Source organism: Delphinus delphis, chromosome 9 (assembly GCF_949987515.2).
Source record: "Delphinus delphis chromosome 9, mDelDel1.2, whole genome shotgun sequence".
In the NCBI taxonomy this organism is placed as follows: domain Eukaryota; kingdom Metazoa; phylum Chordata; class Mammalia; order Artiodactyla; family Delphinidae; genus Delphinus; species Delphinus delphis.
In genome coordinates, this window is record NC_082691.1 from 14,969,811 (window position 1) to 14,995,348 (window position 25,538).

The following is a 25,538-nucleotide window of genomic DNA, read 5'->3' on the forward strand; positions in this document are numbered from 1 at the left end:
TATCCAATATAAGCCAAAAAGTAGAAACATCCAAATGTCCATCAACTGACGAAAGGATAAACAAAATGTGATATATCCACTGAATGGAACATTATTCAGCCATGAGAAGGAATGAAGAACTGACATATGCTAGAACATGGATGAACCTTGAAGCATTATGTTAAATGAAAGAAGCCAGAAACAGAAGACCACATATTGTATGATCTGTTTGTGGTATCCAGGAATGACCAGAATGGGCAAATCTCCACAGATGGGAAGTAGATTTATAGCTGTCTGGGGCTGGGGGGTGGAGGGAATCAGGAGTGATGGTTAATGAGCATGGGTTTCTTTTGGGGGTAATGAAAACGTTCTCAAACTAGATAGAGGTGATGGTTGCACAACTCTGCGACTATACTAAGAACCACTGAATTAATACACTTTAAAAGTAAATTTTATGGTATGTGAATTATATCTCAATAAATCTGTCATTTCAAAAAAAAATCCAGAGGGGCTTCCCTGGTGGTGCAGTGGTTGAGAGTCCGCCTGCCAATGCAGGGGACACGGGTTCGTGCCCCGGTCCGGGAAGATCCCACATGCCGCGGAGCGGCTGGGCCCATGAGCCATGGCCGCTGAGCCTGCACGTCCGGAGCCTGTGCTCCGCAACGGGAGAGGCCACAACAGTGAGAGGCCCGCGTACGGCAAAAAAAAAAAAGAAAATCCAGCCTCCTCACCACCCCACAAATAAGCAAAGGACATAAAAAGACAACTCACAGAATAAAAAATATAAATGACTAATGAATCTACAAAAAGTTCAAATAGTTGCAACCAAAAAAACATAAACTTTAACAAAACAAAACACAAAAACGAGAATGGGTTAATGATCTGGGCCAAAGCAAGGACAAGAAGAGATAGGCAGAGCAAATGATCAAGTTTTATTTTATTCTGAGGGATCAAGAAAGCTACTAAAAGCCACAATCAGCAAATAAGAATCAATGAAGTAACAGACATTGAGAATTATCTTAGGTGTAGTGTACAGCCATATGAAATAGGGAGATCTTAGAGATTAAAAGGGTAGTGGGAAAGTTACCGATAATCCAAGCACTAAGAGACTATGGTTGGTGTCTAGAAACTTACGACCTCGGGGGATAGGGATTTTCTGTCACAGACAAAATGTCTTAGGGATAAAGATGAAGGAAGACAAAACGTCCTCAGACTAAAAAGGGGTAGGAGAAGTAAGGCAAAAAAGAGGCAACAGAAAAGATCAGCCTCCTGCAAGCCCAGACATCAGGGTGGCAGCATGTAGCAGAGGGTGAGACCTGAGGATCTTCAAGGCAGGAGAGTCCCCAACTACCACCCGCCAAAGACTGAACTGTGGGCCAAGACCCAGTTAGAAAGAAGCAACACGGGGGCTTCCCTGGTGGCACAGTGGTTAAGAGTCCGCCTGCCGATGCAGGGGACACGGGTTCGTGCCCCGGTCCGGGAGGATCTCACATGCCGCGGAGCGGCTGAGCCCGTGAGCCATGGCCGCTGAGCCTGCGCATCCGGAGCCTGTGCTCCGCAACGGGAGAGGCCGCGGCGGTGACAGGCCCGCGTACCGCCAAAAAAAAAAAAAAAAAAAAAAAAAAAAAAAAGGCAACATGGGTCCCAGGAAAAGTGGAGATGAACAACTGGCCACAGACCAAGAGTACTACCTGGTGAGTGAGAGTTCCTCAACCTAGAGACCTACCAGCATTCATGGGACAATGAAGAGGGACTATAGTTATAGACTGGGAGTTGTAGGACTTCTGGGGAGGAGCTCCTTGGCATAAGGGACAAGAAATTAATACATATCATACCACCCAGCACTCCTGGGAAAGGAAATATTTAGAATGAATGAGACAGAAAACGGGATGTGGACTAGGAATTTACAAAATGGACCTAGATAACCTTGAAATTATAAGAATCTACAGAAAATATACTACTTGAACTTTCTGGGTGAATTAGATGGCAGTGAAATGAAAATACTCTGCAGAACATGGGAGACTGAGCACAGGTGAGTGTGTGTAATTGCCGTGTGGAGGGAATGTGTGCAGGATGCTGGGCTACAGGTGATTTCACACCAACATATACCACCAGCCAGAGGACTAAATCTTTATAAATGAATTCTGGAGAAAGAACTGCCTCAAGGCCAGATGGACCGAGGCCCTACAAACTTGTCTAGAACTATCCCATAACTGTGTACCACGGGCCACCCCATCGATAAACTCATCTAATTACAAGCCTGACTTGCTATGTGACCTACAGACACAAGGACTCAAGCCATGATCGCATCAATACAAGGTGAGCCTAATTCATCTGCAAAGCACAGAAACCACTTAAAGACTATGAAAGCCTAGAAGGAAATAGATTTTCATAGACCTATGGCTGCTTTAGCCTAGAGAAGAAATGGAGGTCACCCCGAGGCACCCACGTCTGGCTGAGTAAAGATTATAGTGAAGTTTGGGAGAGGCAGGAACAAAATTCAGGAATGGTTGTATGAACTGGGAAACTACAGATCAATACCCTATCTTGATTATCATTATATCAATACTTTGCTGCTGCCCACTAGGAAATTCAACCTTCCTGCCGCTTACCATATCTATCTCTTACAGAAATAGTGAAGGACTTCAGTCTTTTTTTTTTTTTTTTTTTTTTGCGGTACGCGGGCCTCTCACTGTTGTGGCCTCTCCCGTTGCGGAGCACAGGCCCAGACGCGCAGGCTCAGCGTCCATGGCTCATGGGCCCAGCCGCTCCGCGGCATGTGGGATCTTCCCGGACCGGGGCACGAACCCGTGTCCCCTGCATTGGCAGGCGGACTCTCAACCACTGCGCCACCAGGGAAGCCCGGACTTCAGTCTTTGAAAGGTATTTCCCCAGTTAAATTAATATCTAGTACAATGTATATCCACAGAGAAGATAATACAATAAAACAATCAGCATTTCTATTAAAGATACTGTTATATTACTATTTAACATTGTTCTGGAGATAGTAATCCATGCAATTAGATAAGACAAACAGATGTAAAAACACTGGAAAAGAAGACAATAAAATCTCTATTTACAGGTGACATAACTATATCTGGGCCACAGAGAAGCAATGATAAAAGTACTGAAATAATAAAAGTACTTAAACAATAACAATAATTCAGCAAGGGGGACATCCCTGGTGGCGCAGTGGTTAAGAGTCCACCTACCAATGCAGGGGACATGGGTTCGAGCCCTGGTCCGGGAAGATCTCACATGCCGCAGGGCAACTAAGCCCATGCACCACAACTACTGAGCCTGCTCTCTAGAGCCCGCGAGCCACAACTACTGAGCTCATGCACCACAACTACTGAAGCCCGCATGCCTAGAGCTCTGCAACAAGAGAAGCCACCTCAGTGAGAAACCCGCACACTGCAATGAAGAGTAGCCCCTGCTCAACACCACCACTAGAGAAAGCCCATGCACAGCAAAGAAGACTCAATGCAGCCAAAAATAAATAAATAAATAAATATTTTTTAAAAAACATGCAGAAATTAGCAATGTTCATATACATGAATAATCAGTTGGTAAATATAACTAATAAGAAAATTCTATTTATAATAGTAACAACAAAAGATAAAACACAAAATACATAGGAATAAACAAGAAATGTTCAAAACTTATATGAAGTAAATATAAACCATTCTGCAGAGACAAAGTAGATTTAAGAAAATGAAAAGACATCGCTTGTTCTAGATTAAGATGTTCTAACACCATCAAGAGATCAGTTCTAGGTTATACAGTAAGTTTAATGTGACCTCAATAAAAATAATAGTGAGCTTTCTAATGGACTTGGACAAACTGATGCTAGAGTTCATACGGAAAAATGAAACATGCAAGACTAGTACGGAAAACACTGAAGAACAGGAGCAATAATGGGGAACTAGCTCTACCAGATATTAAATCATATACAAAGTCTCTATGATTAGAACAGTGTAGTACTGGTACATGAATAGTCAGACCATCCAAAAGTATAAAACATACCCAACTACATATAGAAATCTAGTATATGATAAAGGGGGCCAAGATTTTTTTTAATTGAATGGTATCAGGACAACTGGACAGCCACGTGGAAAACATAAAATTAGCCCCATTCACACCATATATAGAAATGTACTCCAAATGGATCAGAGGACTGAATGTGCTCTATATTATAAATGAAACTGTATTAGTACTAGAAGAAAGCATGGCTGAACTCCTCTATAACCTGTGGGAAGTGAAAGGCTCTCTATGACTAAAAATCCAGATGCAATAAACTTAAGATTAATATACTTGACTACACAGAAACAAACTTTCGCAAGTCAAAAAAACACACACCACAATCAATGCCAAAAGATAACTGGGCAAAGTATTTGCAATATATATCAAAGTTAAATGACTAATATTCTTAAATATAAAGAACTTTTAAACTCTGAGAGGAAAAGACCAAAATTTATTTAGAAAGTGAGCAAATAACATGAACACTTTAAAAAATGTAAAAGATGGCCCTGAAACATATGAAAAAAATGTTCAATTCACTTGTGATAAGAGAAATACAAATTAAAACTAGGCTGAGATACAATTTCTCACCTATTAGATTAGCAGAAATTCAGCAGCTTGGCAACATGCTCTGCTGCTGAAGCTGCAGCACTCATACACCACTGGTGGGAATTCAAAATAGTACAGCCCCACAGGAAGAGAAATTTGGCAAATCTAACAAATCTTATATATACGTTTATCCTGAAGGTATACTTCCAACAATACAAAGAAACAAAGATTTGCATTACAACACCACTTGTAATTGAAAAATACTGGGTATTACTTAAGTGTCCAAATACAGGAGAAATGGTTGAATAAACCGTGGAGTACTATGTAGTTAAAAATTAAAGTTACTCAATTTGTGTATTACTTTTTTCAAATAGTTACTAAATTGTCAGTACATAAATACTTATTAAGTTGTTTGGACCTAAACTAATAAATTAAACCATCAGATGTTTCTCCTAACCTAGGGATGCTGTGAAAAAATTACTGATATAATAAGGATGTAATGAACTGAGAAAGTTTGGGAACTTCTGATAAAGTCCTGTGAAGACTTTTAAGAGGGCATGTATACCTGGAGATACGCGGTTACTACAGACTGTGGTCAACAAAATTTACAATAGGCTAATGAAGTAACTGTCCATAGTAGTAAGTGCTATCACAGATTTTATGGCAGCTCGCAAGGGGAGCAACTAGCTCAGTTTTTTTTTTTAATTTATTTTATTTATTTATTTTTGGCTGCGTTGGGTCTTCGTTGCTGCACGCGGGCTTTCTCTAGCTGCAGCGAGCGGGGACTACTCTTCATTGGGGTGCACGGGCTTCTCATTGTAGAGGCGTCTCTTGTTGCGGAGCACGGGCTCTAGGCACATAGGCTCAGTAGTTGTGGCATGTGGGCTCAGTAGTTGTGGCTCACGGGCTCAGCAGTTGTGGCACACGGGCTCAGCAGTTGTGGCTCGGGGGCTCTAGACCGCAGGCTCAGTAGTTGTGGCACACAGGCTTAGCTGCTCCGCGGCATGTGGGATCTTCCTGGACCAGGGCTCGAACCCGTGTCCCCTGCACTGGCAGGCGGATTCTTAACCACTACGCCACCAGGGAAACCCTAGCCTAGTCTTGAAAGTTGTTTTTTGTTGTTGTTGTTTTGTTTTGTTTTTTTGAAAGGATGGAGTTGAGAGAAAAAATCAAATCAAGATACAATTTTTGAAGAGTTATAAGCTAAAGTGAGTTCTGAAGGGCAAGTAGGGGTATATTAGGCTGGGGGAAGGAGGAGTGGTTAAAAATCACAGGAAGAGGAAATGAGGGACTGAAAAAACGCTAGCATTCCAGAAGCCTGGATTGCTGGAACTGAAGACCCTGGAAAAAAAGAAATGAGGCTACAGAGTTAGGTAAGGAGCAGACCTTAAAAGTTTTTTTTATATATGAAATTAAGAATAAAAGGAATTTGGGGCTTCCCTGGTGGCGCAGTGGTTGAGAGTCCACCAGCCGATACAGGGGACACGGGTTCGTGCCCTGGTCCGGGAAGATCCCACATGCCGCAGAGCGGCTGGGCCCGTGAGCCATGGCCGCTGAGCCTGCGTGTCCGGAGCCTGTGCTCCGCAACGGGAGAGACCACAACAGTGAGAGGCCCGCGTACCGCAAAAAATAAATAAATAAATAAATAAATAAATAATAAAATAAAATAAAAGGAATTTGGATTGTATTAATTAGCAAGAAGGAGCTGTGAAAGGGTTTTAAGCAGGGGAGTATCGTGAATACTCTAACCAAGTGTGGAAAAAAGATTGGGTGGGGGGGACCCAACCAGAGGCTAAAAAGCTGCTACAATAATCCAGAATAGATCTAGACAGGGCAGCTGAACTAAAGCGTCTGCAATTACTCAGTAGTGGGGCAACCTCATTTTCAATGGATTACTATGCTAGCTTCTCAACCGCAAAAGAAAGCAACAGATTCCGTGGCTTCGAAGACTACGGTCATGATCTTTGTGGAAACTGGGGATCTTTGCCCCACCTTCACAATGTGTCTGGGAGTAGAAGTCGTTTCATAATCTTGCTGTGTTTTATTCTCCAAGATGACATTGACAAACCCTGATATTTAGTTTCAATAAGTGAATTCTGCGATGAAATTAGATCCCAGACTTCAAGGAGATTATGTGTGTCAAGCGTTACGTCTGTCTACTGAACCTAATACAGGCCTCTAGCTGTGAGGGCCTCTAAGAATACTAACATGTTTTCTGGAAGCTTGCTTCTTGGCTTGTACAGAATGCCCTCTTGATGTCGAGGAATAAGTTTTCACCTTCAGGTATAATTAAATCAAAGATGCAAATTCTCTTCTAAAATTTACTCAAACATCTTTTAAGAACTCACAGAGCTTTAACTGAATTTTTTCTGTATTGTAACCAAATCGTTATGAGTGCAATAGGGTAGTAAGAAAGGTGTTTTAGAGCTAAAAAACAAACAAACAGAAAAACACAAAGAATAACTGTTACTAATAGGGGCTGGAGAATAAGCTATTTTTAACTTGAGCTCTACACTTCTTTTTTAAACCAAGAGATGAACACATCCTTAGAATTAGGCCCATTGAAAAGGGCATTTTTTTTTAAAAGTGCACAGCCTTGGGAAGAGTGAAGAGAATTCTACTGGCACCGAAGAGGAGTTAGACCCTTACAAGAATTCTGCCACCTTTAAGCCTCCATACTAAACCCAAAGAGAAAATAATATATGGTCTGAAATGGTAAAAACAGACCCATGTCTACACCTCTGCTTTCTTTCCACTCTCCCACAACCTCTCCCCCATGTCCTTCAGTCCAAGAAGAACTAAAAAAACAAGATTGCAGGAAAAGTCACTACAAACAGGTCTCCAACAGTCCTCTCAAATAGGGACTATTCAGGGACTTGAAAGGTAAAAAGTAATAATCAAACACCAAAGTTGAGTTCCTTATACTCTACTCTCCCAGGACACTTATATGAACAATGCCCATCCATTTTTTCATCGTGGCACACGCAGAAGGTTATAACATGTGGAAGGAAGGTCATAAACAGAAGACTGGCTGCTATCTGAGGCCACCTGGCCAGGGTCACTGGTTACCCCAGGCCCCATGTGATGGCCAAGAGTACTGACGAGATCAGTATCTTTGCTTTCTTAAAGCTCAGCTCAATCAGAATCGAATTCTTTTCTCAGTCTTTTAGGATTAATTGCAATAGCCAATGTTCTCAGAAATTGTTACTTTAAAATCCAGACCCTATTACGTACTAGTGGCCCAGCTTCCAGCAAATAACTTCCCTTAGCCTTAGTAAAGTATGGAAAAACTACCTATTTTGCAGCAGTAGTGTGGAGATTAAAAATTATAAGCTCTTATCACAGTGCTTGGCAGGAAATCAATGTAGGAGGACTGTTATTACCAAGAGAGTTGTTGAAATAAGGGAAATCTGACCTCTGTATAGTGGTTACGTCACTGAGATAAGAAATTACAGGCTTTACTCTCCCTAGTGTCTAAAATTAAAACATTTTATAAAACAGTGAAAACCATGAACTGTCTCCCTACTTCCTCAAAATCATCATCTTTTTTCCCCATTAATATTCACAGCCTCTTATTCCAGTATTTTAAAAGTGATTGTCTTCGCAACCCATGTACAAATGCATATTACACTGACACATACATACACAAGAAGTGATACTGGTACATTTATCTATGTTCTGTAGAAGCTGAGCTTGGAAAACCAGTGTAGGACCAGACATTCGGAGACGAAAGAAGATATCAGCACTTTTTTATTTGAACCTCACTACAGTGAAAATAACCCAACCATCTATAGACAAAAATTATCTCCCCACACAAATGGTAGACAAGTTTCTTTCCTGTAATTAGCCCCTTTTCCCTGAAAAAGAGTTGTATGAAGAATTAACTGCAAAGAAAGTGTTGTATGAAGAATTACTTCAAAATAATTGATACAGATGACTGCACACTCAGCAGACACACTGGAGAACAGCACCTGGATCTCTGGAAAAAAGTGTTAAAGTGGCTACTGGTAAATCGCGTCAAGGTCATAAGAGGATGTCAAAGGACTTCATGTACCCGTGGAAAAAAATGAGCCACTATAAGCAATTCTGCAATGTACCACGTTATCTCAACAGTGGTAACTCCCAATTTCCTCTATTTGATTAAGATAGGGTATGGTTATCAACTCCAAACACAAACTTCCCATCACCAGGAAATCTCTTCTTGATAACCCTGGGCAAAAAAGCTCAAGTAGTAAACATTTAACACTGGAATATAAGTTATTATAATGCCCAATCACAATACCCCAAATATAATTTTAATCTTTCAGGGGAGGATACTTTTGGAAGGATGGCAAAGGATTCTTCTTGATTTGTCCTTTGACCGTGCTAAAGAACAGAAAGACAAAGCAAAATCTGCATCCAAACTGAAACAAAAAAACCTTAGCCCTCCCACCCCCCCCCCCAAATAAATGACTACTGGAAGGCAACTGTGAGATCACCTACACATTCATTCATTCACTGAAGAGCTGTGTAAATAACTTCTATGTTCTGGCCACATCGCATGGAAACACAGGGATGAGTAAGACATGGCTCCTGCCCTGAAGAAATTTGTAATCTAAAAATAATGTTTTCAGAGTCACAGGAGTCATTTTATAATAATATTGCATTAATAGAGACAGAAACATAAGCGAATAAGACATATTTAAATACATTAGTAAACATAAGCTAAAAGGAATACCTTTGGTGAAAACTGAGTTCACTAACGACATTTAGTATATACTTTTTGAAGCATGATTAAACTTGTAATTTACTTCCAGGACAAGAATTAAGTCATGACACATATTTTATAATGCTCTCCCGCCCCGTCCCCCTCCCCGCGGCCCCCAAACACAATTCGTAAATTAGGTGCTTTTCAGCTTGACAGGCAGGGCGTGGCCCTGTAGTTCTCATACAACCTCAATGACACTTGGATGAGCTCTCGCAAGTCTGGACATTCAGGTTTCCGAGAAAAGGCCAGTCAACTCCCTAATTCTCCCTAAACCTTGAAACAACACTGCCACCTCTCTGCGCCGTCACCCCCGCCCACTTACACACATATCCCTTGCCTAAAGCACACAAATCACATCTTCCACTTCTGGAAAACCTTCAGGAACGAACCACGGAAGAAACACCTCCCTCACTCAAAATATCCATATTCGCGTCCGCGTTTCAGAGGCTTGATTCCCGATTATTGGCTAAACCTGTGCAAGAGCCCAGGGCCGGCTATTCAGTTCAGTGCGGACCATCTAATGACTTCCACCTGAAACAGCTATTCCTTTAACTGGCACAAAACCCTACCCGAGACGCTTAAAAAGCAACTGCTCGCACACAGACAAGGAGTGAAAGAAAGGAAAGGAGGGGAGAGGGGCGGAGTGAGGCGCGGGGACTGCGGCGACCGGTCCCCCCAGGTTGCGGGCACCGCCCAGGCGGGGACCTCGGCGCGGCGGGACAGAGATGCGGGGTGACCTTACGACGAGGCCAGCTCGACGGGGTGCCGGGGTCGGGAGACCTCGCCGCAACTGTCCGCTCTCGGGAGTGCACTCGCTCGCACAGCGGCGAACCCGGCGCCCCGGATTCCAGCCCGGGCTCGTCCCGCAGCTGGTTCCCGGGGAGCACGCAGGAGGTGCAATTTCGGCGTCCGGGCCCGGCGCCTGGGCCTCGGCCCGCCGCCGCCCAGACACACCCCCGCCGCCGCCCCGGCGGCCCCAGCCCCTCCCCGGGCAGCCCGGGCGGGCATAGCTCACCTGCACCGCAAGCCGGTTCACCGCCCCGCGGGCTCCGGAAGCCGCGGCTGAGCTGGCTCCAGCTGGAGAGTGCTCGGCCCTTGTCGTCCAGGAGGCTCCGCGCCGGGAGCGGCAGAAGGAGGACTCCGACAGGAGGCGGTGGAGTCTGGGCGGCAGGAGGAGGCGGAGGAGGGCTCGGGGCGCCCCGCTCTCTGGAGATCCACCCTCCTGCTGGCCGCTCTGCAGCAGCAGCCGCAGATCACTTCCGGGGCGCTGGGAGCGGGGCGGAGTCTGAGGGGAAGCAACTTCCTGTCCGCGGGCTGAGAGGAGGATGTGGGGGCCGGGGCTGGAGAACAATGGCCGGAGGGAGCGGGCCTGCTGGTGTCCACCCTCCGCGCGCTGAGGGCGGGCTGCATTGCCTCTCGGGCGACCCCACCCCCGGTCTCTGCGCCCGGCGAGGTGAAGTCACCTCCCCGGGGCCCGGGAGGGGCCGCGGGCCTCTCAGAGTTTCCCGGATCTCGGCGCTGGCGCCACGACGTCCTTGTCTCTCTTCTGGGGACCAGGAGGGGGTTCTTGGGGAAGGAGGGGGAGAGCGGAAGCCGCCATCTTGCTTCCAGGGGGCGGCCTCTTCTCCCGGGGCGTCCTAGGCCACTCCGTCCTGTGGCCGGGATTTTCCCGAGTGGAACCGGCGACGTGGCTCGTCGCGGGCTGAATCCCTGGAGACGGGTCAGTCGCCTGCCCTGGCTGGAGGGTCTCGGTGGCCGCCCTGGGCCTCCTGTCTAACAGCTGATCCCGGGAGGACTCGCATCCGCGGATAGTCGGGGATCCTTTTCTGAGGATTCTCGAACCCACTACGACACAGTGGGTCTGATGTCTGGTGTGGCACTGAGATCATCCCGCGGCCCCATCCTGTGATTTGGGAGCCTAAATTGGAAGTAGTTCCACTAAATCGTTTGCTTTATTTAATCCTTCCATAGGTTCGAAATCGATCGTTAGACTAACATGCGTTAACAGCTCCCCTCTTAACTCTAGACATTTATTCCCTTATCCTCTTCCCTCCCCACCTCGCACCTGAGTAGCAACACTCATTGCTTGACACAGTCCATTCAAGGGATGCCCAGAGTAATGGAAGCAAATAATTACGGTTGGAAGTATGGCATATCAAGGTATACAGAGAAAGAAATGGATGAGTTTACTAAAACTGTCAGATTTTCAAGATAAACAGGGGTTTTACAGCACCAAAAAGGGATTTTACAGCACATCGAGATCCTGACAAAAAGGACATGAAACAAAGGAACAAATAAAGACTATTGAGAAGTCTGAGTAGTAATTACAGGACTTAAAAGTTCAAGGCTGGCTGGGCAGCTGAAAAAGATGAAGCTGAAGAAGCAGTCAGGAGTCAAACATGAACTGTCTTTCATGCCGTGGTGAGGCCATGAATAGAGGAATGACCCTGGACAGACTGACAATTTAAGCTGTTGGTGGAGGACAGGTTAGTTGAGGGGAGGGGCAGGGTAAGCAGAGAGCTTGCAGACAGGAGCCATTACAGAAATCAAGAGAAAGGATAACCATAATGTGAGTGGCAGTGAGTATCCGAAGAAGATTGATTCCTAAAATGTTCAGGATGCCAAGTCAACTAGTTATGATGATAGATTCTTGGGAAGCAGGTGCTTGCTGGATAAAAGAATGGAAGTGACAATACTGATGTTCTGCTTTTGGGGGAGGATAAAGGTGTATTTTACCAAATGAAATAAGGAAGGATTGGGATGGGGTTGGGGCAGAAAATGAGTGCCATTTTGGACCTGACGTGTTTTATGTACCGATGGTGGTGTCTAATGGCAGTTGCTGTGTGGGTCTACAGCTCTGGGTAGGATGGGATATGAAGTTACAAACACCACAGGCTTGTATTACCACACCCGAGCCAACTGCAGTCTCACTTTATTGAGCACAGATTCAAAGCCACTTCTCCTTTCTCCCTAATTTTTCTTGGGAAAAATGCTGAAATATTACATTGAAAAAAATCCCCATGTGGTGATATATGCATAATGGTCTTCTAAGGACTATATTTCTTCTAAGGGCCGTAAAGTTTAGGCTTACAAGAAACTGAATATGACAAAAGTATAACTAGTATAGCATCATAAAATCATTGTTACCTTAATTAAAATTTTTAAAATTTAGTCATTGACAAGACAGGTTAGTTAAACTAGCCACAGATGGAGGATTGAGGATATACCTGTTGAATGGAGAGCTAGGAGGAGGATAGCTTTAAGAGTGAGCAAGGGGAACGCAATGAAAGACAACCTCAAGCTCGTTAGCCAGCCTGTCTCAGCTGATTCTTGTTTGTTCACAGCCATGCTAACCTAGCTTAAAGCAGTCAGAAATAGAATGGATCATTTTCGAGCAGAAGCTTCAGAAAGCCACATATAGCAAAAGCCCTATAAATAATAGGTACAGTGGCAAACCAAAGACTAATTATTAGTTGTTATTCTATATTCCTGTATAGCAGGATTTTTTGAACACAAAAAATGAGGAACTCTCACCTTTAGTTCTTAGATTATTCAAATACATTTATTCTCAATTTTCCTAGAATAAAATTACATTTAGGTGTATTGACCAACCATGTAATGGATAATATACTGAACTAGAAATGAGAGCAATGATCTTGAGTCCCAAAGTTCTTTTCACCATATGACCCAAGCAAAGTCATTTAACCTCTCTATGCCCTAGTTTCTTTGACTATAAAATAGAGATTATAATAACTTTCTACCAGCCTGCCTCTCAGAGATAAATAACAAATTAATGCTTTAAAAGCTCTTTGAGGTACTTGGATGAAAGGGCATAATTTTAAGTATATATTATTAATAATTAGCACTAGTATCCAGTAGAACTCATGAGCATTTCAAAATTTCCTGCCTGGGCACCTCAAAGAACATGAAAGGTTCTGGTTTAAAATATACTTAGATTTGGGAATTCACTGACAGTCCAGTGGTTAAAACGCACTTTCACTGCTGTGGACCCAGGTTAGATCGCTTGTTGGGGCACTAAGATCCCACAAGCTGTGTGTTGTTGCCAAAAAAATTTTTTTAATGATAATAATAAATACACACACACACACACACACACACACACACACTTAGGTTTCTTATTGACCTTATTGTTAATTATTATTTATAAACCAACCTTATGTACTAACATGGTATGAGTAAAAAGTAAGAGGAGAAGAGTTTTAGTAACTACAATTCTTATGTTTTCTGCTACTTATAGCTAATATATACATTGGGGAGACGTATGAGATAGGTATGCTTTTGTCAGAATCATGTTTTAGAATTAATGATTAGTCTACTACAGTCATTTAACTGGAATTTTGCATTAAAGCATTACTCACGTCCCCATAGAATAATAAGACTTAGCATGCAGTTACATGTTTGTCTGTAGCATGAAGGTGAGCATTCCTATAACTCTTCTGTCATTCTCATCATTGTTTAATCAGAAATACAAAATAAAATACATAGTCCCCTGAGGTTTTGTCCAGTGTCTATCCCTAAAGTAGATGAAATTTTGCCTCTTAGATTGGTTTCTTCAGTATTTCTCTTTTGAAAGGTGTATGCATATATAAACACATTTAAATATATTCATGGCTATATAATGTACACATTTATTTTTATATATGTGCTTATCATATACCAATTTATAAACATATCAGTGTACAAAAGCTACACATATAGTAGTAACTGGTAACAACAAAAGCCTCCTAGATGTATTGGGGGCCAGATGAGAAAGTAGTTGGTTATTAGCAATTTATCTCTAAACTACTTGAAATACATGTTTTATTACTAGTAGAGTTATAAGCATTGTCCGTAATACCCATGGTACATTAACATTTGTATTATTTGATTTTATTTTCACAACAACTTTATAAGACATGCATTGTTCAAAAAAATAGGTTCAGAGGGCTTAAAGACTTGCCTAAGGGCTGAAAAGTCTTGCTACAAATTGTCAAGTAGCAGAGTCAAACTCACATCTCTTATCCTGAGGCTCTCAAATTACTGTTCCTTCTAGTTCTTTATATGATGGTTACCAGCTTGATATGACAGTTATGCCAGAACATATTTATAATATGAGCATTTCTGGCTTATGATTGATTGCCTGTAGAATCTGTAAAATTCAGCCAAACTTAAGTTTTTAAAACTTAAACTGCTGTTCTTATGTTTATGGCTGTGTCTATCGCCTTGAAGACAGGCACTTACTTTTATTCATGTTCATGGTGTCAGGCATTAGTACTCAAAATATTTTAGGGATGAAAATAAAAAGTATATTGTGATGATTAGTTGAATACTTTAAGGGGGAAAAAAATCACCTTGGAAACTTTTAGGTGTGTGAATATGTGTGTGTGTGTGGCCATTTTCTGCACATCCAGGTAAAGATAATTTGTTTTGTTTTGTTTTATAATTGAAATCAGTGAGACCATTGCCTCCATTTCCTGCTTCATTTTATTGCCATCAGGCCTAAAGCGGTAGGTTTACATAGGTGCTGTAGGTGACAGTCACTTGTATGATACCATTCCTAATGTTTCTGTTTGGACTTAAATATTCTAGATGGCCCTTTTGTTGTGGCCACTGTAGTGAGAACGTGTAAAGAATGGAGTTCTGACATTTAGGCTTTACAATCCTGCCCTTCATGTCCACTCTTGTGAACCACATATTTCCATACTTTTTCTGTTGGGATTAAAGGATAAGACTACTAGATCAATGGTTCCCAAGTATTGCTGCTCACCAGAATTTGTACAGACAGTCCCTGACTTTACGATGGTATGAAAGCAATACTCGTTCAGTGGAAACCATGCTTCGAGTTTTGAATTTTGAACTTTTCCTGGGCTAGCCATATGGGCACGATTCTCCCTCTCTCTCTTTCTCTCTCTCTCTTTTTTTTTTTTTTTTGAGTTTAAATGCATTTTATTTTTAGACAACCTACATGACACGTTTTTTTTTTTTCCTCAAAAACAATCCCTCCGCTCCAAACAAATCAACATCAAAACGAAGAACTCCAGATGACATCAGTCCCATTCATCTAAGTCCTGGTGTTGTGTGGATGAAAAGCAGCAGCCAGCCAGTTATGGCGAGCAGGTGATAGATCCAAACAGCCAAATTTGTTAACATTTTTCCATTTCTAGGCCATCCTTAAAGAAAATTATATATGGGGTCACACCATCCTCACGGTAATCCAGCAGAGCAACCATGCCATCTGGATTCATGTTTTCACCAATAAAGAACTGATAGTTTTTGAAATTAGCAAGGATATTCTTGATTCGTTCTGCAGCCCCTGTCATAAAAGGTTTTCCTCTTTCTGGTCTCTGTTCTTCAAGCTTCCCTTTGATTGACTTCATGTAATCTTTGATGTACTTCTTGTAGGCTTCTTTTGTGAAGCTGGTTTCCTGCAAGTGATGGTTCATGACAATATCCACACCAGTGATTACTGTGCTTTCGGTACCTTCGCCCTCGGGGCCTTCAGCGGAGACATTTCCACCAATGAGCGAGTCATCAATGTTACCCCCTGTCCTACTGACCATCTTCCCCTCCACCTCCAGACACAGCCCGTCCGCGACCTCCCGGATCTTGTAGATGTCAGAGAACATCTCATCATGGCTGATGAGATCCCGGTAGATGATCATGATGGCGACTGGAGGGAGACAACGGTGGCACTAGCTTAGGAGCATGGAGCTCAGAGCGAGCGTGGTGCAGCCGGAGCGGCGCCCGGGGGAGGGGGGAGCGGGCGGAAAAGGCCGACTCTGCCGCTCCCCAACCTCATATAGAGGGCACCTCTCTTTCTCTCTTGATGAAATGCCAGCTCCCAGTCCAATACACTTCCAACCACGCTGCACCCAGACAACCATTCACTTGTGCATTTGTAGAACAGTATTCACTAAATTACATGAGATAGTCAGTACTTTATTACAAAGCAGTTTTTTGTGTTAGATGATTTTGTCCATCTGTAGGCTAGTGTAAGTGTTCTGAGCACATTTAAAGTAGGCTTGGCTCGGCTGTGATGTTCAGTAGATTAGCTGTATTAAATGCATTTTTGACTTACAATATTTTCAATTTATGATGGATTTATTGAGACATAACCCCATCATAAGTTGAGGAAGATGTGTAAAGCTTTAAAGGAAATTCAGATTCTTGAGTCCCACTCTAAACAAAGTCAATTAGAAAGTCTTGGGTGAAGCCTTATATGTATATAAATTGAAAAATATAACAAATATAAAGAGTTATATTTGTAGCTATAACACCCTCCTTCAAATTCTGATCATCAGTTAGGTTTGGGAGGTTCTGGTTTCAGTAACTTATCCAATGCCACACAGAACCCTAAATAGAGCCAGAAATGAACTCAAATCTTATAAGTCCAAGTTAAATGCTTTTCACTGGACTTTTGCTGTTCTTTTACTGATTACATATGATGGGGTAGGATGGAAGAGTGGAGAAAAAACAGCAATTTCAATTAAAACTTTTTACCATGTTCTGTTACATGGTTTTAAGATTAAAAGAGCTAATATCTTAGTGAACTTAGAATAATATCTGGCACATGGCAAGTACATGTAAGTGATAAATGTTAAATGAATAGGTTAAATGTTAAGTGAATGCTGTTGTCTAATTACAGCGTTCACTTTGCCCAGGGTTAAAGTGAAATTGAATTAGATATAAACATTTTCTATGTAGAAAAAAAACTGTATGTAAATAACAGTGGCATCCTCAGTATTTTTTTTTTTTTTTTTGTCTTGGAAACCCTGAATTTGTATAGCTGAAAATATTTCTATGTTGTTTCTTTTCATCTTTTTGACATTAAGAGAAGTGTTAATAATATACTTATTAAATGAAATTTTGGATTTGCAGCTGTGTAGTATTCTTATATTATTTTATTTAAGATATAGTTAAGGTGCATGGGATGATGTATTTTACATTGTCCTTCTATCACTGAACTAGCTCCAAAATTGATTTTTACTGCTATGAAATCAAGTATTCATTTTTCAGAAGCCATTGTCTGCCTGGATTGATCATCCAAATGAAATATTTCCCTTGAATGAGGTAATAGATATGCTTGGTTCTATCTAATTTCCTTACCTCTCTACAGGTTTCTTCAGAGTCTTTCAACCTTGAATAAGTTTTTATACTTATTAACTATAAATAAAATTGTACATTTTCATCACCAGTAAATGAAGAAGCCACTTTGATATTTTAAAGGGCTGTTTGATACATTTTGATAAAGTCTGTGAAAATATGCCTTTGGTCAGAATCTATCATTGTGAAAATTGATATCCATTTCAGTTTTGTTCATTTTATAAGTTGTATTATTTTTCAGAGGAATCACCACATACCCAGCATCGATTTCTAGTGGCTCCTGATTTTTGCGTGTGTGTGTACACATACACAGAATACCTTCATACCCTCATGTAGAATACAAATTTAGTCTTTAATATACTTCATTAAAATGAATTACTCTATCATAAATGAATTGATTTGTCCTGGAAAAGTGTAGAGGTAGGGATAGACTAGAACAGAAGGTATTTATAAAGTCAGGAGGACTCTGGTAGGTAGCAAGGATTAGACCAGAAAGTACCAGATCTGAGAAACCAGAAGGAAGAATTAGATGCCATCAGTAGGGAAGCAGCTGACTATTTGAGTCCAGAGTCAGTCAAGGAAAGGGAATTAAATTAGCATTTATTAAATATTTACTATATTTCAAATGTTGTCTCAAGCACCTTACAAAAGAAGGAATGTCTGGCTAGGTCCCATAAATCTAGATGTTTTGAGTCTTGGGGAGTTAGAGAAAATAGTATTAATAAGTAATTGTTAATTATATTATTGTCTAAATTTTATTATTTATTTATTTTAGATTATAAATCACATCTTTTTTTTTTTTTTTTTTTTGCGGTACGCGGGCCTCTCACTGTTGTGGCCTCTCCCGTTGCAGAGCACAGGCTCCAGACGTGCAGGCTCAGTGGCCATGGCTCACGGGCCTAGCTGCTCCGCGGCACGTGGGATCCTCCCAGACCGGGGCATGAACCCGTGTCCCCTGCATCGGCAGGCGGACTCTCACCCACTGTGCCACCAGGGAAGCCCTAAATCACATCTTTTTATTAAATAATATTAGTACTTAAACTTAGGCTTTTAATTAATTGATTTTAATAGCAATACTTAGATAGTCCCTGATTATTCTCACTACCTTTGAAAAATCTTATTGTCTACATTTTAAAATACTTATACTGTGTTGTAATAATTAAAACTTATGTGAGAACTATATATTAGTTATTATAATCAAACCTATAACTTTTGAACTATGACCATCCCTTCCTTCATTCTTTTCACAACAGAAAGCCATCGTTCCGTCTGGATCCTGGATCTCAGCTCCTCCTGTCTACTTGAGGACCTTGCTCCATCAATTACTCTCTTTTTGTTGTGTCTTCAACCTCACTCTACTGGTTCCTTGCCATTAGCATTCTCATTTGTTTAAAGTGTCTCCCTCATACATATCCTCTCTCCCTCTGGCTTCTACCCAAATTCTCCTTCCTTTCACTAGAGAAAAATTTTCAAAGAATTTTCTGTGCTTGCTATCTCCACTTCCTCACCTCCAAGTTATTCCTCAGTCGTAGGTAGTCAGGCTTTCATTCCCAACACTGCTGTGAAATGATGCAATAAAGTCACCAATATCATCCCTATTATAAGATATCCCTTAGTTCTTAATGTTTCAACAGCATTTGAAGTTGTTGACTGTTCGTTCTTTTGAAACAATCTCTTCTCTCAGCTTCTGGAAAACCACACTTAATGTTTGTTTCCTTTCTGGCCACTCATAATGTCCTTTGGACACTGCTGTCTTTGCTTAAATACTGCCATTTCAAGGAACTCTAAGGCTCTATCACTCTAGTCTAGTCTACACATTCCTCTTGGATTATCTCATCTATGCCATGGTTTTATTTCTATAGGTTGATGACTTCTAGACATGAACTCACTCCTAAGCTTGAAACCTATGTATTCAATTCCCTGGTTGATACCTCTTGGATGTTTTTTAGGAAACTAACTCAAACACAGCATGTCCGAACTGAGCTGATGCAATCACCCACCCAAAGGCGGAAGCCAGAAATCTACATGTTTACTTTGAATTTTCTCTTTTCCTCAACATCCATTCCATCATCAGGCTCTGTTAAAACTTCCTCCTTAGCACATCTCAAATCATCCATTCCACTCCATTTCTTCTTCTTTTTTTTTATTTTGAAGTTGCCTTTTTAAAAAACTTTTTTATTGAAGTATAGTTGATTTACAATGTTGTGTTAGTTTCTGCTGTACAGCAAAGTGAATCAGTTATGCATATACATATATCCACTCTTTTTAAGATTCCTTTCCCATATAGGTCATTACAGAGTATTGAGTAGAGTTCCCTGTGCTATACAGTAGGTCCTTATTAGTTATCTATTTTATATATAGTAGTGTGTATGTGTCAATCCCAATCTCCCAATTTATCCCTTCCCCCCTGGTAACCATAACTTATTTAAAAACAGAAATAGAGTCACAGATGTAAAATAGTCTTTGAAGCCATTACATTTTGGGGTTTTGTTAGCAGCAGGACACCAGTATTCTTTATTGTTAGTTATAAAATGATTCCTATCTTCTCAATATCAGTTGAACAGGTGGCGGTATTGACACAACTGTGAAAATTTGCAAAAAAGAATTCTGTCTGGAGAAATGAACAGTTTTCTCACTTCTGTATAAAGGTAATGTGCCATGGGGAACTAGGGCCATCTCACACTGGCTTATGAGGTACCCATTCCCAGTGTGTACATCTCTTCCCAACCAGCCAAGGTGGAAGTAATTACACCATGGAAATTGGCAAGCATTATAAATCAGGGCTATCCACACCCCCTCCGCCCCCACCCCAGAGAACTGGCTTACCAGCCCACCTCTGGGAATCCACTCCATTTCTACTGCCACTTCCCTAATCCAAGGCATTATTACCTGCTTACTATAATTGCAGTACAGATCAAACAGGTTCAGTCTCCACCCCACCCCATCCAAATCCATTCTTCCCATTGCAACCATCATGATCTTCTGAAGGCGAATATGTCATATAATTCCTCTGCCTAAACTCCTTCAACACTTCCATTAATCTCAGGATAGTCTGAATTCCTTTATGTGTCTTATGCAGCTTTATGCAATCTGATGTCTGCTTATCTCTGTAGTCTCATCTCTGATCACTTACTGTTTTCCCCTCACCCCCCACACACACACACACTCATGCACACAGCTCTAGCTCCAAGAATATAAGTAGCTGCCTGCTTTGCAAAAAAAAGTATGAATGTTAAATAAGCAAAAGTTAAGACATATTATACCAGGTTTTTAAGATTATAATATAAATAGTATAAAATTCCCAATATAAATTTTAGTTTTATAATATATAGATTTAGTATATAGATTACTATATATAGATTATATAAGTATACTATAGTATAGTAAATCCAATATATAGATTTAGTTTTTAGTACATAGATTTTAGTTTTAAACACCTGTCATATGTATATACTTAAAACATAGATTAAACATTAAATATGATTAATTTAACTCACATTCTAATTCTCTCACTCATTTGTGGTGACATTTGGTAGACAAAAGTTGGTTATGTGTATTTGCAAGGTATTGATCATTTTTGCTAATGTCACAATCTTTGGAAAATTACTGAGAGAAATTTGAATTCTAGCTTTTCCTGATAACAGATTCTTTAGTAAGTTGCATTTGTATTCCCATTTATACCACGTTCTTTCTGTGTTTGGATCATTGGAATACTTATGGATGGTAATTATCAATTCATAATTTTAACAGTCTCTCCATTTCCTTTGTCATTGTGGTTTATAATATGTTTTAGATACAGTGGTCGAGGATAAATTTCCAGTATTTCCTAAATGTGCTTTAATATAGTTTTTTTCCTTCACATTTGAACTCACAGGCAGTCAACTTCAAGTCCAATGAACATCTGAACTGGGCTAAAGGTTCACAACTTTAGGCAAATCTGATGTTTTTTTTTGTCTTTGTCTAAATTATACTGTTGTTAATAGCAGCACTCATTTTTTCATTAATTTTTATAAAATATTAAGTTCAAATGAAGTAAACTATTCAAATAATTTTATAAACACTGTTGTACAAAGATGGCATTGCTCTGAAGTTAAGCTGCTAGTGGGCAGTTAATGCTGTTATGTGATAACAGCTTCACATTTTTATCAGTGGATATACTGCGATCCCAGTTCAGCCTAGAAAAAGTGGATGATGGGGTGGGAGGGGATTAATGTGTAACATCCAATATCACCTCTCTCTGTGTTCTTATCCCTGTGTTTCTTCTGCCTGGGGAAAATCTCTCCATGCCTCCCCCTCAACCTCCAACTTCCCCTTTGTTCATCTCTCACATCACATCAGACTTTCACATAGCAACTGCCCATCACTACTTCTTACTCTTTTGTCACGTCATAACTTTGATGTCCCTTTATCCAGCAAGCCTTTGCACACCTTCCCTGACTACTGTAGGTGACTCTTTTTCCAAATCTGGTCTCTGTTTCTGTAGGTTGGTTTCACGCTCTTCCAGTACAGAATGACTGACTGTTCATATGGCCACTGATGTCTTCCAATCCTCACATCACACCAGAGAGGGCCAAATATGTTCTTTTTTCTAGTTTCCTTAGTAAGTCTTAGGCAAGACCTCTGAATGGTCTAGTGGGAATGGTGTGTCCACCCTTGAACCAGCCAGCCATCTGTAAGTAAGGGTCAGAACAAACATGGTGCCTGCTACCCACCTCTTAAGAGCTGGGGGCTCTGATGGTTAATTTTATGTGTTAACCTGGCTACACTATAGTATTTAATTATTTAATTAAACTCTATTCTAGGTGTCGCTGTGAAGGCATTTTGTAGATGTAGTTAACATCTGCAATCAGTTGATTTTAAGTAAAAGAGATTACTCTTGATAATGTGGGTGGGCTTCATCCAATCAGTTGAAGGCCTTAAGAGCAAACCAGGTTTCCTGGCAAAGAGGAAATTCTGTCTCAAGTCTGCAGTGTCACCTCCTGCTGAGTTTACAGCCTGCCCGATGGATCTGTGGATCTGGGGCTTGCCAGCCCCACAATCATGTGAGCCAATTCATTAAAATAAATCTCTCTATATAAGATTGGTTCTGTTTCTCTGGAGAACCCTGACTGATACAGGGACCTTCTAGGATATGATAGAATCACTGGACCGGGAGCCAGGCAGCTATCCCAACAGTGCATCAGTAACAGGAAGAAAAGATACACAGAGAAATGGGGAAAAAAAAAAAAAGGGGGAGGAAGGGGAATGAAAAGTACACAGGATAAAGAGTATTAGAATATGGCTAAGCACTGACTCATGTATAGCTATTCTTAAGTTACCTAACCCTGTCCTAATGATAATAAGGAGACATAAGTACATGAAATTATCATCCCTTTCTAACTCAGATTGATTTATTCCTTCAGTTTGAACTACCTTTGTCAATAGACGGTAAGTTTTCTATAATTCATGTCTTACCATGTTTTACTTTTTCTTATTTAACATTCTTAGACCTTATTGTCTAAGTAACTGTATTCGTTTCCTATTGCTGCCGTAACAACTTACTAGAAATTTAGTGGCTTAAACCAAAAGTAAATACATTATTTTACAGTTCTGGAGGTCATAAGTCTAACATGGTTTGGCAGCACTGTGTTCCTTCTGGAGGCTCTAGGGGAGAATCCTATTCTTCGCCTTTTCCAGCTCACATTCCTGGGCTCATGGCCCTCTTGTCTTCAGTCAGCAATCGCAGCACTTCAGCCTCTGCTTCATATCTCCTCTCTGACTCTGCCCCTCCTGCCTCCTCCCTCTTATAAGAACCAGTATCACTTCCTGATCTTAAGAGCCCTGAATTAATCATATCTGTCAGTTTTTTTCTTTTTTCTTTTTTGGCTATGTGAAGTAACATATTCACAGGTTCCAAGGATTTAGGACATGAGCATCTTTGGGTCGAGGCATTATTCAGCCTATCATAATAAATAATTACCAAACTGATACACATAAATAAAAATCAAATAATATTGAAAGTCTCCATCGTCTCTGCTATAGGTGTGGGCAGTGTGTGTACATATGTGTATTTGTATATATCACCCAGCAGTGTGACTGCTGCCGTCCGGGCAAAGCGACAGTACAATGAAAGTAGGCTCCAAAACAAAACAAAACAAAAATATTCAAAGTCTCTCTCTCCCAGGCTAGAATTTTTAGCTTTTATATCTGTTTCTTCTAGTATTTATCTTTATCTTTCTCAATAATGGGCCTTCACTGTCATTTCTTACTTTTTCAATTGTAGGCGTTAACTGTTGACTTACAATTTAATAGATAAAGATTTAGCTCTACTGTAAACACCTCTTCAACTTTCTCAATCCTCGCAATGGGGTAACATCATTATTTTTGATAAACCAATAATGAATGTTGATATCATTATGATGTCATAAATATTATTTACTATAGATCCAAATAGAGAAGTATGATTGCATTTTCTTTTCTAAACACTTATTTGTCTCTGGGTATTTGCCTGGTTGTTTCACTTATATAATTTGCTATCCATATATTCTTAATGCTTTCAAAATGTTTCATCATATTATCTATCAGGTTTCCTTTTTCCTGGAGCCCTTCCTCCTGGGCCTTCTGTCCTCTTGATCTCTGGCCTGGCTATTCTCTCGGTCTGTGGCAGAGCTCTCATCCTGTGATTTCTATTCATTGCCTTCCTGGATAATTTGCATTGAAAAACCAGTGGAGAGGGAGCAGAAAAGGTGACAACTTTTCTGAAAGTTCTATTTCTGATATGTTGGACTATTTTCTATATGTTCTACTGCGATGAGAAGAATTTTTAAATCAGACTTAATCACTAGGATCATACATCAGGCTTGACTTGGGTATAAAATGAATCCTGACTCAGTATTTCTGACAACCAAGTAATACTCAGAATGAGTACTGGTTGTTTTTGTCCCAGCTTTATTGAAATATGATTGTTACATAACACTGTGTAAGTTTAAGGTAGACACCTAGTGATTTGATATATGTATGACAGTATTACAAAATGATTACTACAGTAAGATTAGTTAACACATTCATCACCTCACATAGTTTAGTTTTTGTGTGTGTGGTGAGAACTTCTAAGGTCTACTCTGTTAGCAACTTTCAAATATACAACACAGTATTGTTAACTGAGGTCACCATGTTGCACATTACATCCTCAGAACTTATTCATCTTATAACTGAAAGGTTGTACCCTTTGATTGCTTCACCCATCAGCCTCCTTCCCCCACCAGCAACCACCAGTCTGCCCTCTGTTTCTGAGTTTGTTTGTTTTAGATTTCCCATATGTGAGATCATACAGTACTTGTCTCTGTCTGACGTATTTCGCTCAGCATAATGCCCTCAAGGTTCATCCACGCTGTGACAAATGGTAGGATTTACTTCTTTTTCAATGGCTGAATAATTTTCCTTTGTGTGTGTGTGTGTGTGTGTGTGTGTGTGTGTGTGTGTATCACATTTTCTTCACCCATTCGTCCTTAGATGGACATTTAGGTTGTTGCCATGTTTGGCTATTTTAGATAATGCTGCAATGAATATGTGGGCACAGATCTCTCTTCAAGATAATGATTTCATTTCCTTTAGATATATACCCAGAAGTGAAATTGCTGGATCATATGGTGACTCTATTTTTTCTTCAGTTCCAAGCCCCAAGTCTTTTATATAATGAATGAAAGAATTGTTGAAAAACATTTGTTTACATTCGAAATCCGATTGCTTTCTGAAGAGTAGATAGATCCCTTATCAGTAATACTGAGAATTAATTATGGCACAATTATTAAAATCCTGTAATGTAGAATGAAATTCCAGAAAATGTAAAATTTTAATTAGACCTCACTCATGTCTAATATGTATGCTGAATAACATAAGCCTCTTTCCTGGCTTTCCGCTGAGAAGGAATCACAGCACACAAGTCAGTCCTGTAAAGTTTTGTTGGGTACTTAATACAGTCAAGATCCAAGTGTCCTGAGAGTTCTTATTTTTGCCACATTCTCCTCTCTCAGTCTTCTTTCTCTTTTTCTCCATTCTAAAAGTCACCCATCGAACTTCCTCTACCTCCCATTCCATCTACCTTTCACTTCCTGTCTCTCCATCTCTACCTCTTCTCTCAGCTGTCATTTTTGCTCAACAC

The 25,538-nt window shown here is 40.6% G+C and overlaps 1 protein-coding gene and 1 pseudogene across 2 annotated transcripts in view; both read right to left on the minus strand.

Moving 5' to 3' along the window:
* RALA (RAS like proto-oncogene A) overlaps positions 1 to 10,518 on the minus strand; it is a 76,696-nt gene extending 66,178 nt beyond the window's left edge. For both annotated transcript variants that reach the window (XM_060020217.1, XM_060020218.1), the window contains exon 1: positions 10,311 to 10,518. The gene's annotated coding sequence lies outside the window, so the exon portion shown is untranslated. The remainder of the gene's footprint in view (positions 1 to 10,310) is intronic.
* A 4,837-nt stretch (positions 10,519 to 15,355) lies between these two features.
* On the minus strand, positions 15,356 to 16,057 carry LOC132430593 (translationally-controlled tumor protein pseudogene; annotated as a pseudogene).
* Positions 16,058 to 25,538: the final 9,481 nt, after the last annotated feature.